Raw genomic sequence first — 10,757 nt, forward strand, 5'->3', positions numbered from 1 at the left:
TTTTGAGGTTCAGAAAGTGAAGATGGTTGCCAGAAATGACACATCTGTGCCTAATTTATACACTAATATTTGTTTTTTGTAACGTGGCATTTTTCTCCAGGTTGGAGAGCGTTGTGGGATTCTGGAAGTACCTTCATCACAACAGTGGACACTTTATTAGAGACATTTAAGCAATCTAATACAATCCAACCCCACAGCTCTGCCACAAGTTCTACTTTTACAAAGCTTCTACATTTGTAGTTTTTGTTAATGCTGTCAGAAAGAGAATAAATTTACTCAAAGTTTATTGTTACACATGAGTGTAGTGGTTTGAATTAAGAATTACATTTAAAACTGGAAATAGAAAAACCACTAAACTTCTATCCTGTCATGAAAAAATAAAATAAAAAATACTATTAAAAATAAAAAATAGTTACATGAAGAAATTCTAAGGTTAACAAGGAAAAGCACTTATATGTTTTTACTACAGAATATTTAATGTGTAATGTAAAAACATCTCTATAGTAGCAGACATTAAAAGCCAGAATTTTATAAATAATTTTCAGGTCAATGTTCTTGTTTTTGTCACTCACAAAAATTAGCTACAGAAAAATAAATGTTGAGAAGTTTTTAGAATCTAAATAAACATATTTATAAATAAAAAATAATTTTAAATAAAAAAACAACTACAATATTGGCCCTAAACAATAAAAAATGAGAAGAAAATATATCAAAGTGAGTGTAACCCACTAAATTATGGGTGAAAACCCATCAGACACATAAACATAAACATTTTTATTAATTGCTGTTATTCTTAATTTGATTAAAACTCAAAGACAAACAAAACATATGGGTAGCTTTGGTTGGAATTTCCACATTACTTTCTGATATAAAGCAGGCGCAGGAATGTTTAATAGAGAGCTGATAATAATGTTGTGAAACCGTAGTAGAGTTCAAAATATTAACATCAAAGCAAAGTGAACATTTCTCAGCTGCAAACTGAGGACGTTGAGGTGCAGCATTAAATGTATTGTAGCTATATACATTTATTTTATGTTAATATTTTGCACAACAAGATGTCTTTCTGCATGCAGCGATATGAAAAGGCTCCACTGTTGAGTAAAGATGCTTTTAGCAAACTAAAGCCTTCGCGGCGCCTGAAGACAGTTCTGCTGTGTTGCTCGTTGTCGGCTAAAGTTGTGCAGATGTACGTGATGTGTTTTAGCATGGAGCAGGCCGGTGGCGTAGTGTGCTTTGCGTCTGGCTGTCTTTTCCGGCTCATAAATAGCGTCTCTCTGAGGGCTGTGGTGAACACCTGTTAGCTCATCTGTCACAGGAGCTCCACTCGCATCCATCACCTCTCCCTCTGTACTCATTCCCTCAGCCAGCTGTTCCCATTACACACACACAGCCGCTGTGTCAGGCCTGCCAGATACCGACGCACACACTCCTCGCTTTCCTCAACATCACACGGATACACGCAGAGAGGGTTTTCAAACATATCTGCACACGTTACAAGTTACTTCACAAAAAAACGAACAGCGCACTGTCCTCTTCCACTGGAACCGACAGACAGCGGTGGGATTGTGAAAGTGGCTCGTGGTGAAGCTTTAGTACTGATCTTTTATGTCACAGAGGAAAACAACAACATGCTGACATGGCAGTATAGACAGCCATGTGTCCAGGCCATATTTCTAGATTAATGGTGTAGAAAAAGAAAGAGTGTAAGTCACATTCTTGTGGTGCATGTTGTGTGCAAAGGAGGTCCAATAAGAGAAGTGAGAGATGTTCAGGTTGAAGTCAGCCAGTGATTTAGCTGATGGGTCAGCAGTGGTAAATGAGAGCCCAGTGGAGGAAACTGAGAGGTCAGCAGGATCTCCTCCTCGAATCACTCGCTCACCGAACTCGTCTTTCATTCAGTAAGCCAAGTTACTCTCATGGCTACCATGGCAACTGATTAGATACCTAACAGACTTTGCTAGTCGCTAGCATGCCCAAGCTTATCACTACCATCCATACGATAGCCTCGAGCATCCCTGTGCTAATAATGAGCATCCCAAGGCTAGTCACGAGCACCCACACATTAGAGAATAGCATTTCATGGCCAGTGACTAACATCCCGTTGACTTGTGACTATCATGCCTGGGCTAGTGATGAGGATTTCCAGGCCAGTGACTAACATTCCTGTACTGCTGATTAGCACTCCCAGGCTTGTCACTTGCATCCATAGGCTAGAGACTAGCATTTCTAGGCTATGACGAGCATCTGCAGGCTGATGATTAGCATTCTTAGCATCCTATATCCTTGGACCTATAACCAGCCTGTGTCTTTATGCCGGTGATCAACGTCACTAGGCTAGCCACAAGCATCCGTAGGTTGAACACTATCATTTCTAGTGCTAGTGACTGGTATTTATTTGGTTTTTGACTAGAATTCCTTTACTCTTCATGAGCATTTCTATACTATTTACAAGCATTCATTGGCTAGTCATTCGCATTCCTCAGGAACATTTACATACACGCTGGGTATAACATGCAGGTGAAGTGTACATTGTCACTTTCAAATAAAAAAAAAGTAAATTCCATCCATCCATTATCTATACACCGCTTAATCCTCACTAGGGTGGCGGGGGGCTGGAGTCTATCCCAGCTGACTTACGGCGAAGGCAGGGAACACCCTGGACAGGTCACCAGGATAAAGTAAATTGGTAAATAAATATTTCTAAAATGACACAAAGCAGAGATAGACATGAGCTCCTCTGGCATCACAGTAGTCTACTTTTTGGCGCACTGGTGCTCATCAGTTCCCCTTCTTTGAGCATTAACTGTGTGTCCTCATATTTGACTTGAACAAACAAGGTCAAGTTTAAAAATTGTTACTTATTTCCTTCTAACACACAGTGTCACTCACAAATCACACATGTCCTTCAAAATGGCACTGATGTAAGTTAACTGTGTTTATTCCAAACTAGGCCTAGGTTTAGCGTCATCCACCTAAGACCAACTTGGACAAACCCCAGACCAGAACTGTTTCATGTTCACATGTTATTTGCTGTTTGTACAATCCTGTGTGGATCTTTCTAACTGACTAACCTAAAGATTGGCACAAGGGAGTGTGTGTGTGTGCTTTTATTTCTGACATTGTGGGGAAACATATCTGTCACGGTGTGGAGATCCACCTCACTTTGGAGGACAAAAGCAAGTTCTCATATTATAAATCAGTACAATTGTAGGGTGGAGACTTTGTTTAGGGTTAAAGTAAGTCTTTGTAAGCTGAATGTAAGTCAATGTAAAGTCCTCTGAAGTGATGGAAACACAGCTGTGTGTTCGTGTGTGTGTGTTTGTGTGTGTGTGATCCATCTCCCAGTGTTGGCACCTGCTATAATGGGCTCTGGGGAGGGAATGTGAGAACAGGGGGCCGCCTCTCTTCCCCTTCACCTCTCCCTCAACGTTGCTGTGCAGTGACAGCTTGATTTGGTTCCCTCTCTGGGCTGCAGCACAGTGACATGATGGGCCTGTTCAGTTGGTCTTATCACGGTCTCTGTTTGAAGAGACGGAGGCAACGATGGTGGAGAGAGAGAGACAGAGGGGGGAGAAGGCAGAAGATCCCAGCTGAGGAAACGCCTGTCTGACCTTACCACTGAGAGCAACTTCTCATTAGCCAGAATGTGTCTGATCAGCCCCTTGTTCATCCGACAGCAGGCCGCAGACATGCAGGCAAAGATACAGCGCACAAAAGCAAAGCCAACAATGTCCACATAGGAAGGATTCTACTTTCTGTCATATTGCATTTGGATTCGGTGACGTTTAATCATGCCACCCTCTTTTGGCTTTCAACCACAGTGCAGTTTTTACTTTGTGATCAGATGAGAAATGATGTCCAAGCAGCTCTTGCTCTCTTGTCTCCTGATCTCACCCTCACCTGCCAGACGTCAGGGTGAGATCTATAATATCCAGATACCCATCCATGAACACCTAATGTGAGGTCCTTTTTTTTAATCTGTGGACATTTGATCAAGCACCATCTTCACTGTTGTGTCTAAGGGTCTGCTTTTGCATTACCTTTGAATAGTTTCCCACGACAGGACTGAGGTCTACCAGTATGCAGCAGAGATGTTTTTTTTGTGTAAGCTCTGAGGCAGGCTCAGCTTTAAATCTGTGTCACTGCAGCTAAAGTTGAGTTATTTTATATCCCTCTATACTGTTGATGTGACTGAGGCCATAGGATGGTTCTAACTTTGGAAGTGATTGACGGTTGGGGCTTTGGCTGCTGTAGTTTTTAATGGCTGTAATGCTTTCTGGCTACATTAGTTGTGTGTGGTGCTGTTGTTGTTCCTGTGCTCACAGGCTGTAAGCAACACGTGTATTACATCTGGTAGAAGCACGGTTTAAATCCTATAAAGCTGTAAAGAGTAGCCACAGTAATAATCATCACTCAGGTTGACCATCGTGAACTGGTTATAACTCTGAGCTGTTTCCAAAAGTCTTTTCATAATCACTGTCAAATAATAAATACTCGTAAATTTCTACAAATACTTCACACTTAACGCTCAGACAAAAATATTCAAGAAACCACAAAAGACCACCACTGCTACGGTTCTGATTACTTCATGCAGCTCCGTGTTTCTGTCGCTAACTTTAATCAGTAGTAAGCAGCGTTTCACACAACTCTGCTGTGAAGAATGCAGGAGGACACTGTGGTCACATTGAACAGGGATTCATTCAGATTCATTTCTCCTCTGTGACAGCCAGCACAACGCACAGACTTTTGGTAGTGAGTTGTAACTATAGGCTTATCTAGACATAAGTTAAAATGCATGTAAGTATAATATCAATGCAGAGAAATGTTGCCTGTCACTTACACGATTCTACATTATTTTATATCAGAAGATTATTATTGTTTCTGCATTTGCATAAACAACTGAAACCGAAAAGAATCGGAATCATGAAGAACCAGAATAAGCAGAATCAAAATTAGAATTTGTAAATTACATCCAACTCTAATCACCACCATCAGCACCATCATTGTCATCATCATCGCTGTTGTTGTTATCATCATCATCATCATCATCAACATCATAATCACTATCGTAATCATCATCATCATCATCACTATTGTAATCATCATCATCATCATCACTATTGTAATCATCATCATCATCATCATCATCACGATTGTAGTCATCATCATCATGGCAAATAAAAATAGTTCCAAAGAAAAATTTGTAACGTGACCATTTGTATGCTTTGTAGCATCTGGTCATGCCTATATATTCGGTTTTGCAGTAGTAAATGAAAAGACACTTATTGAGTTCACACCATTTCTGTTCACGAAGGAACACATGCTGTTGTACACAAACTATATCAGTAATATTTATAATGTACAGATAGCGCAGGCATTCAGAAAACATGTACAGGACTCATGTGGCCAAAGAACAGAGAAATGTAACGATGTGCAGCATTTAATATCGCCGCTAGAGACTCAGTAATTAGTGTGACAGTGTGAGACTTCTTGCAAAGAACCTGATAATTAGCTTCCAGCTCAGTCACACTGTGGAGCTCTCTGTCTCTTTGTGGTCCAACCCCGCTAGAAAATGTGCGAAAATTTCAATTCTGTTTGCAATTTGGTCGAACTTACCCTTTAAACCGTTCGGTAACACACATAGATTTGCACGCACAGTTTGATTTTGTTTCTAGGACTGATTGTTAAAGGCTACAGTACGTAAACAGATTACAGATTCTGCAACTGATCATTTCACAAGTCGCTAACGCAGCTAATCCTCCGGCAGCACAAAACTGATGCTCCCTCGATGTGCTCGACGCACTTCAAACCAAGACCTGCGTGATGATGGGAAGATGCACGACATCTGAGGAAAACGCTATCATATCTACACAAATACAATTTCTCCCCCAAAACAATCAGTGTGTAACTCCAGCAGACCCGTGGGAACAGTAATTGTGGTGATTATGCTTAAATTGATGCTTCGCAGCTATTCCTGTGTCTCCTGTATTATAATTAGGTTTTTTTTCCAGCTCTACTGAAGTTTCTTTTAAATGCTTCTTTGGAGCATGGAGACTAATGACTACATGTTTCCCCACTGAAATGTTCAATCAAAGGCTCATTAGGGGGACAGACACATTCAGCTCTGCTGATTTGATTTTTCACTTTCCTTTTTGGTGTCCCGCATTTATCAATCTACAGTCCAGTGGAGATGAGGAGCGAGAGGTTTCTAACAGGTTACTGGCTGCACCGGGTGAAACGTGGTCGTATTTTATGATTTGCAAAGCATTCAGTAGATGTTATGAATATGATCAGAGCAGACACAGTTTTTTTTTTTTTTTTTTTGCAGTAATAATTAGATATTGTATAGCTTTAAATGGAACTTTACTGACATGATGTCCTTAAATATGAAACAGTGGAAAGAAAATGTTGTGGCCTTATGTGTTTATGCACTGATCTAGTTTATGCTGTTTCTCAGAAGGCAGAGAAAGCCTAATCATTGCAAATTCTTTGAAAGGCTTTCATTACATTGTTTATCTTCCGTTTTTGTGTCCTTTTAAAAGACGCACAGTTCTCCGAGGGCCGTCTTGCAGGTGCATTTAACAATTGACTCATACTTATGTTTCTCCTATAGAGAAAACACGCACAAAAGAAAACACAGAGAAAGAGCATTTATGGTCAGCCCTTAAGGGGAAGAAGAAAAAAAAAACCTCTACTAGCCTTTAATTAGCATTTGATTGCACTTTAAAAACCACTCAAGTGCATTAAAAAGTGATCACACAGTCAAAATGGAGATTGGCTTCATTAATAGTGACTGGGAGGTGGAAGGCTTGAGTGTGTGGATTCACAGGGAGGTAAACACATTTTGCAGCCAGCCACACACTGCTGTGATTTATTTGTGATACAGATGCAGCGCTGTTGACAGGTTAAAATGAGTTAATATAAGTTAATAAGTTAAAAGGGGTGAGGAGAAGGTGAGTGCTGTTAAAGTGCTCCGCTGTCCTATTCGGCACCAATTTGCCCCCATAAAGGCTTGCACTAAAACAGACTCCATCTGACATAGTGGCATATTAGTGGTGCAAAAGACACATAAACCACAGTGATTCACGCACACAAAAGCCCCTCGCCGAGTCTCTCGACGCTCCTAATGAAGACCTGTATGTGACAGCGAGCGCACAATAAAGCACCGAGCAGAGTGCCAGGCCTCTCCGCCTGCAAACACTTTGCATCTGCATCAGCCTCCGTCCTCTCAATGATTATAAAAGCCGGAGTGGAGTCTGGAAATCAGAGAGGAAGTGCTTCTCCCTGTGTGTGTGTGTCTCTGTTTTTCACTGAATGTATTGTTCATTCAAGGAATTTAGTTGTAAAATTGAATCTGCCCCTTTTTTCATGATTTGCTTACTCACCACAGTCGTATCTGCTGATTTTCTTCTTGTTACACAGTGCATTAAGTTTGCATGAGTTTATTTCCCCTCAGAACACGTCGTTTTCCCAGAATTATTCAAAATAATTAGAGCAGCAGCCATAGAAGTACAGTTTGAGGAGGATTTGTTGCTGTTTTTCTGATGGTAAACTGAATGTTGGTGGACTTTCACATTGTTGCTCAGACACTTTGGACTCTGGGAAGCTGTTATGAGCATCATCATGAATCATTTTATGGACCAAACAACCAGCTGATTAACTGAGAAAATAATCAGCAGATTTATCAATAATTAAAGTATTCGTTACTTGCAGCCCTGATTATAGTCAGTACTGGTGATACCATCTCTCTAATGTGCTGCATTCGTTGAGACATTTTTAAAACAGGTTGCTAGTAATGAGTATTTCCACTGTTGGTTATTGTGTTGATTATTTTCTTTGCTGGTAGTCATTGTAGTTGTTTGGTCTAAGGCTGGAATCAGAAGATTTTGACCTCTTTTCCTTAAAATAAATAAATAAATAAATATTTGTTGCAACTCCAACATAATATAAATTATATTATGAACAGATGTAAATATGAGGTGAAGGTTGAATTCTGCCATCACATAATTAGACTACTACTGTACATTTTGACAGATTTTTGTTCGTACCACATGCATTATTTGAGGACATTACTGGTTACCTGAAAAATGTAATGTGATTACACTGATGCGGTGTCCTCAACACTGAATGCAGCCTCTGTTAGCCGTCGCCCAGGTAACTTATCCGATGCCGATTTGGAAACTGTTGGATCCTTTGGGTAAAACTGCAAGTGACCACAGAGCAACTGATTATATCCAGTGTCCAAGATGATGGAGAACTTAATGTGATGCTTGTCAGTGAAAACTGTTGTGGGATAAAAGGAAAATTATTACAAAAACAAAAAACGATGACAAGTATTGACAAAAACCAAGTTTTTTTTCAGCCCAAGTGAAAAACTATCTCTGTCATTTTAGTGTCGACGAGTCCACGAACAACTGGGAGCAACTTTTAAAAATCTATTGAACATTTAGGTAATTTATCAAGCAAAGAATGACCAAAAAAAGAACATTCCAGTTTCTCAAATGTTAGAATTAAAACTGCTTTTCTCTGCTTTATGTTCTATAAATTGACTATTTGGAGGTTATGGACAAACAAACGTTCCTAATCCTGTTTACTGACATTTTACTAAAACTCATCAAACAATCAACAATAAACAATAATCAGTTACAGTGCTGTAGATTTTAGGAAATTTTCTTGAAAGGTTGTATTTAAAAGTGTTTAAAGTTCAGTTGTGTCGGAGGAAAGCGTGATTATCTCACCTCTGTGGCAGGTTCTCTTCTATATTTATACAGTTTGAGAGAAACACTGGAGGTGGACACGATGACATGAGAGCTTTACGTCACGTCAACAAAGATCTATTTTTGTGAACCACCTGTATAGTTGTTGATTTATGTAGGCAGTCAGCTTGGAAAACTTTTAAGAATGGATTTCCAACCCTGTATTGGACAAAATACCAGATACGTCTTCCATAGACATCAGTGGCAGCAGATTAACTGATCAGTTATTAGACAGAAGATTAACCAACATTCAGTTTGATAAATGAGTAAATCATTCATGACAGTAGATCCAGTTTCATCATTTAGGAGGGGACGTATTAAGCGGGAGGTCGGAGGAAATTTTCAACATCAAACTCTTGATTTCCTGCGTTTTTGTACATTTTTATGCACCAATTTCCACATTTTCTAAATCCGGAGCTTGACGTCGCCGATGAGGTCATTTAAGTGAAAATGTTAACGTCTCTCTTCTCTGGTTGCTGCCTGTCAGAATTTGTTGCTTTTCTCTTTCATGGCAATAAAAATCGAATATCCTCTGAGGTGGAAGAACTAAGTGAGTAAGTTTGATTTATATAGCACCTTTCTAGAGCAAAGTGCTTGAGAATAAAAAAATCTAAAAAGCAAATAAGAGAAGGAGAAACAGGCATTAAAGGCAGACAGCCTGATAAAAACTAAACTAAAGCAAGTCAAAACAAATAGGAGGCTCAAGTTGCTTTTTAAAAGTGTCCACAGAGTTCAAGTCCAGTGGGGGAGAGTTCCAAAGTTTCACTCCGTCTAGTTTTTTCCTGGTCCAGGATCAACCAAGAAACTGTGAGCAGAGAACCTGACAGTCCTGCTGGTGTTATATGGCAGCAGCAGCAGCTCTTTAGTAAAGGCTCCAGTCTACTCAAATCCTTCACTTAACTAAGCATACCAATAGAAACAAAGCATAAATGCATCAACACAGCTAAAATCATTGCATTCAATACCTTTCTTAGAATTCCAAAAGTATCATCAGCAGAGAAATTGTCTCTGTAACAGATAAATTATTACATCTGCTAATGAGCTGCTGCCTTTGGGTGGACGTCACTTTGTTCATTTAAAACAGGATCATAAAACCGAACTATAGTTGGCTCCGATCACACTTATGACTCACCAGGTTGATCTTTAGTTTTGTTCTGCTCTCGTCATAAAATGCTCTCAGAGTGTGACATATACTAAGGCTTTTATCAATGTGTAGTATGTTTTAGATAATAATGTTTTTGTACATGGTTGTACACATGTTTAGCTTATGCTATGCCTCGTTGTTTACTTTTATTTTATTGTTCCATCTGTAAAATTGTCCTTTGCAAACATAAAGTATATTTTATCTTATCTTACATATGACATGATTAGATTGAACAATGTGTAAGCAGAATTTTGCAATTTTTGTAACAGTGATGTGAAGAAAAATGAACTCACATACGTCACGCTACAACTTTTTTTGCTGCTTGATGCAAAAAGAAGCCCACACTGTTCTTATTTTCCATGACTAATATGCAGGAGAGGTCTGATAGAACATCATTTACTCTCATTTACAGGTTTTTAGGTACACAGAGTTGTTGTTTTTTTACTTTATTTATAAGACAGTTTGTTGACATGTGCACAGCAACATAAGAGAGGAACAGAAGACAAACTGAAAAGTAAAATCTGATTGCGAATAAAAATATTTCAGCTCCAGACAGGATGATGTGGACCTAAAACAGCTACTCTGGCTTCTCATTGTCACCACATGAGGCAACGCAACTAATTTGTTTGTTCATTTAAAACAGGATCATAAAACTTGATTTTTGCTTTTTAGAAAGAATTGACTAGTTATTTAGGTCATCTGGTAAAAAATCCTATATTTTTTTTATATTGCAATATGTAGCGCAGAAAAACAAAACATCACAATGTCAGTTTTTTACATTATCAAGCCTTCGTTGAGTCCCAACACTGGACTCTAGCTCCTCCAAAACTTCACATTATAAATAAAGTTGAGGATTT

This window comes from Stegastes partitus, unplaced genomic scaffold, assembly GCF_000690725.1.
Source record: "Stegastes partitus isolate 25-593 unplaced genomic scaffold, Stegastes_partitus-1.0.2 Scaffold1198, whole genome shotgun sequence".
NCBI classification, from domain to species: domain Eukaryota; kingdom Metazoa; phylum Chordata; class Actinopteri; family Pomacentridae; genus Stegastes; species Stegastes partitus.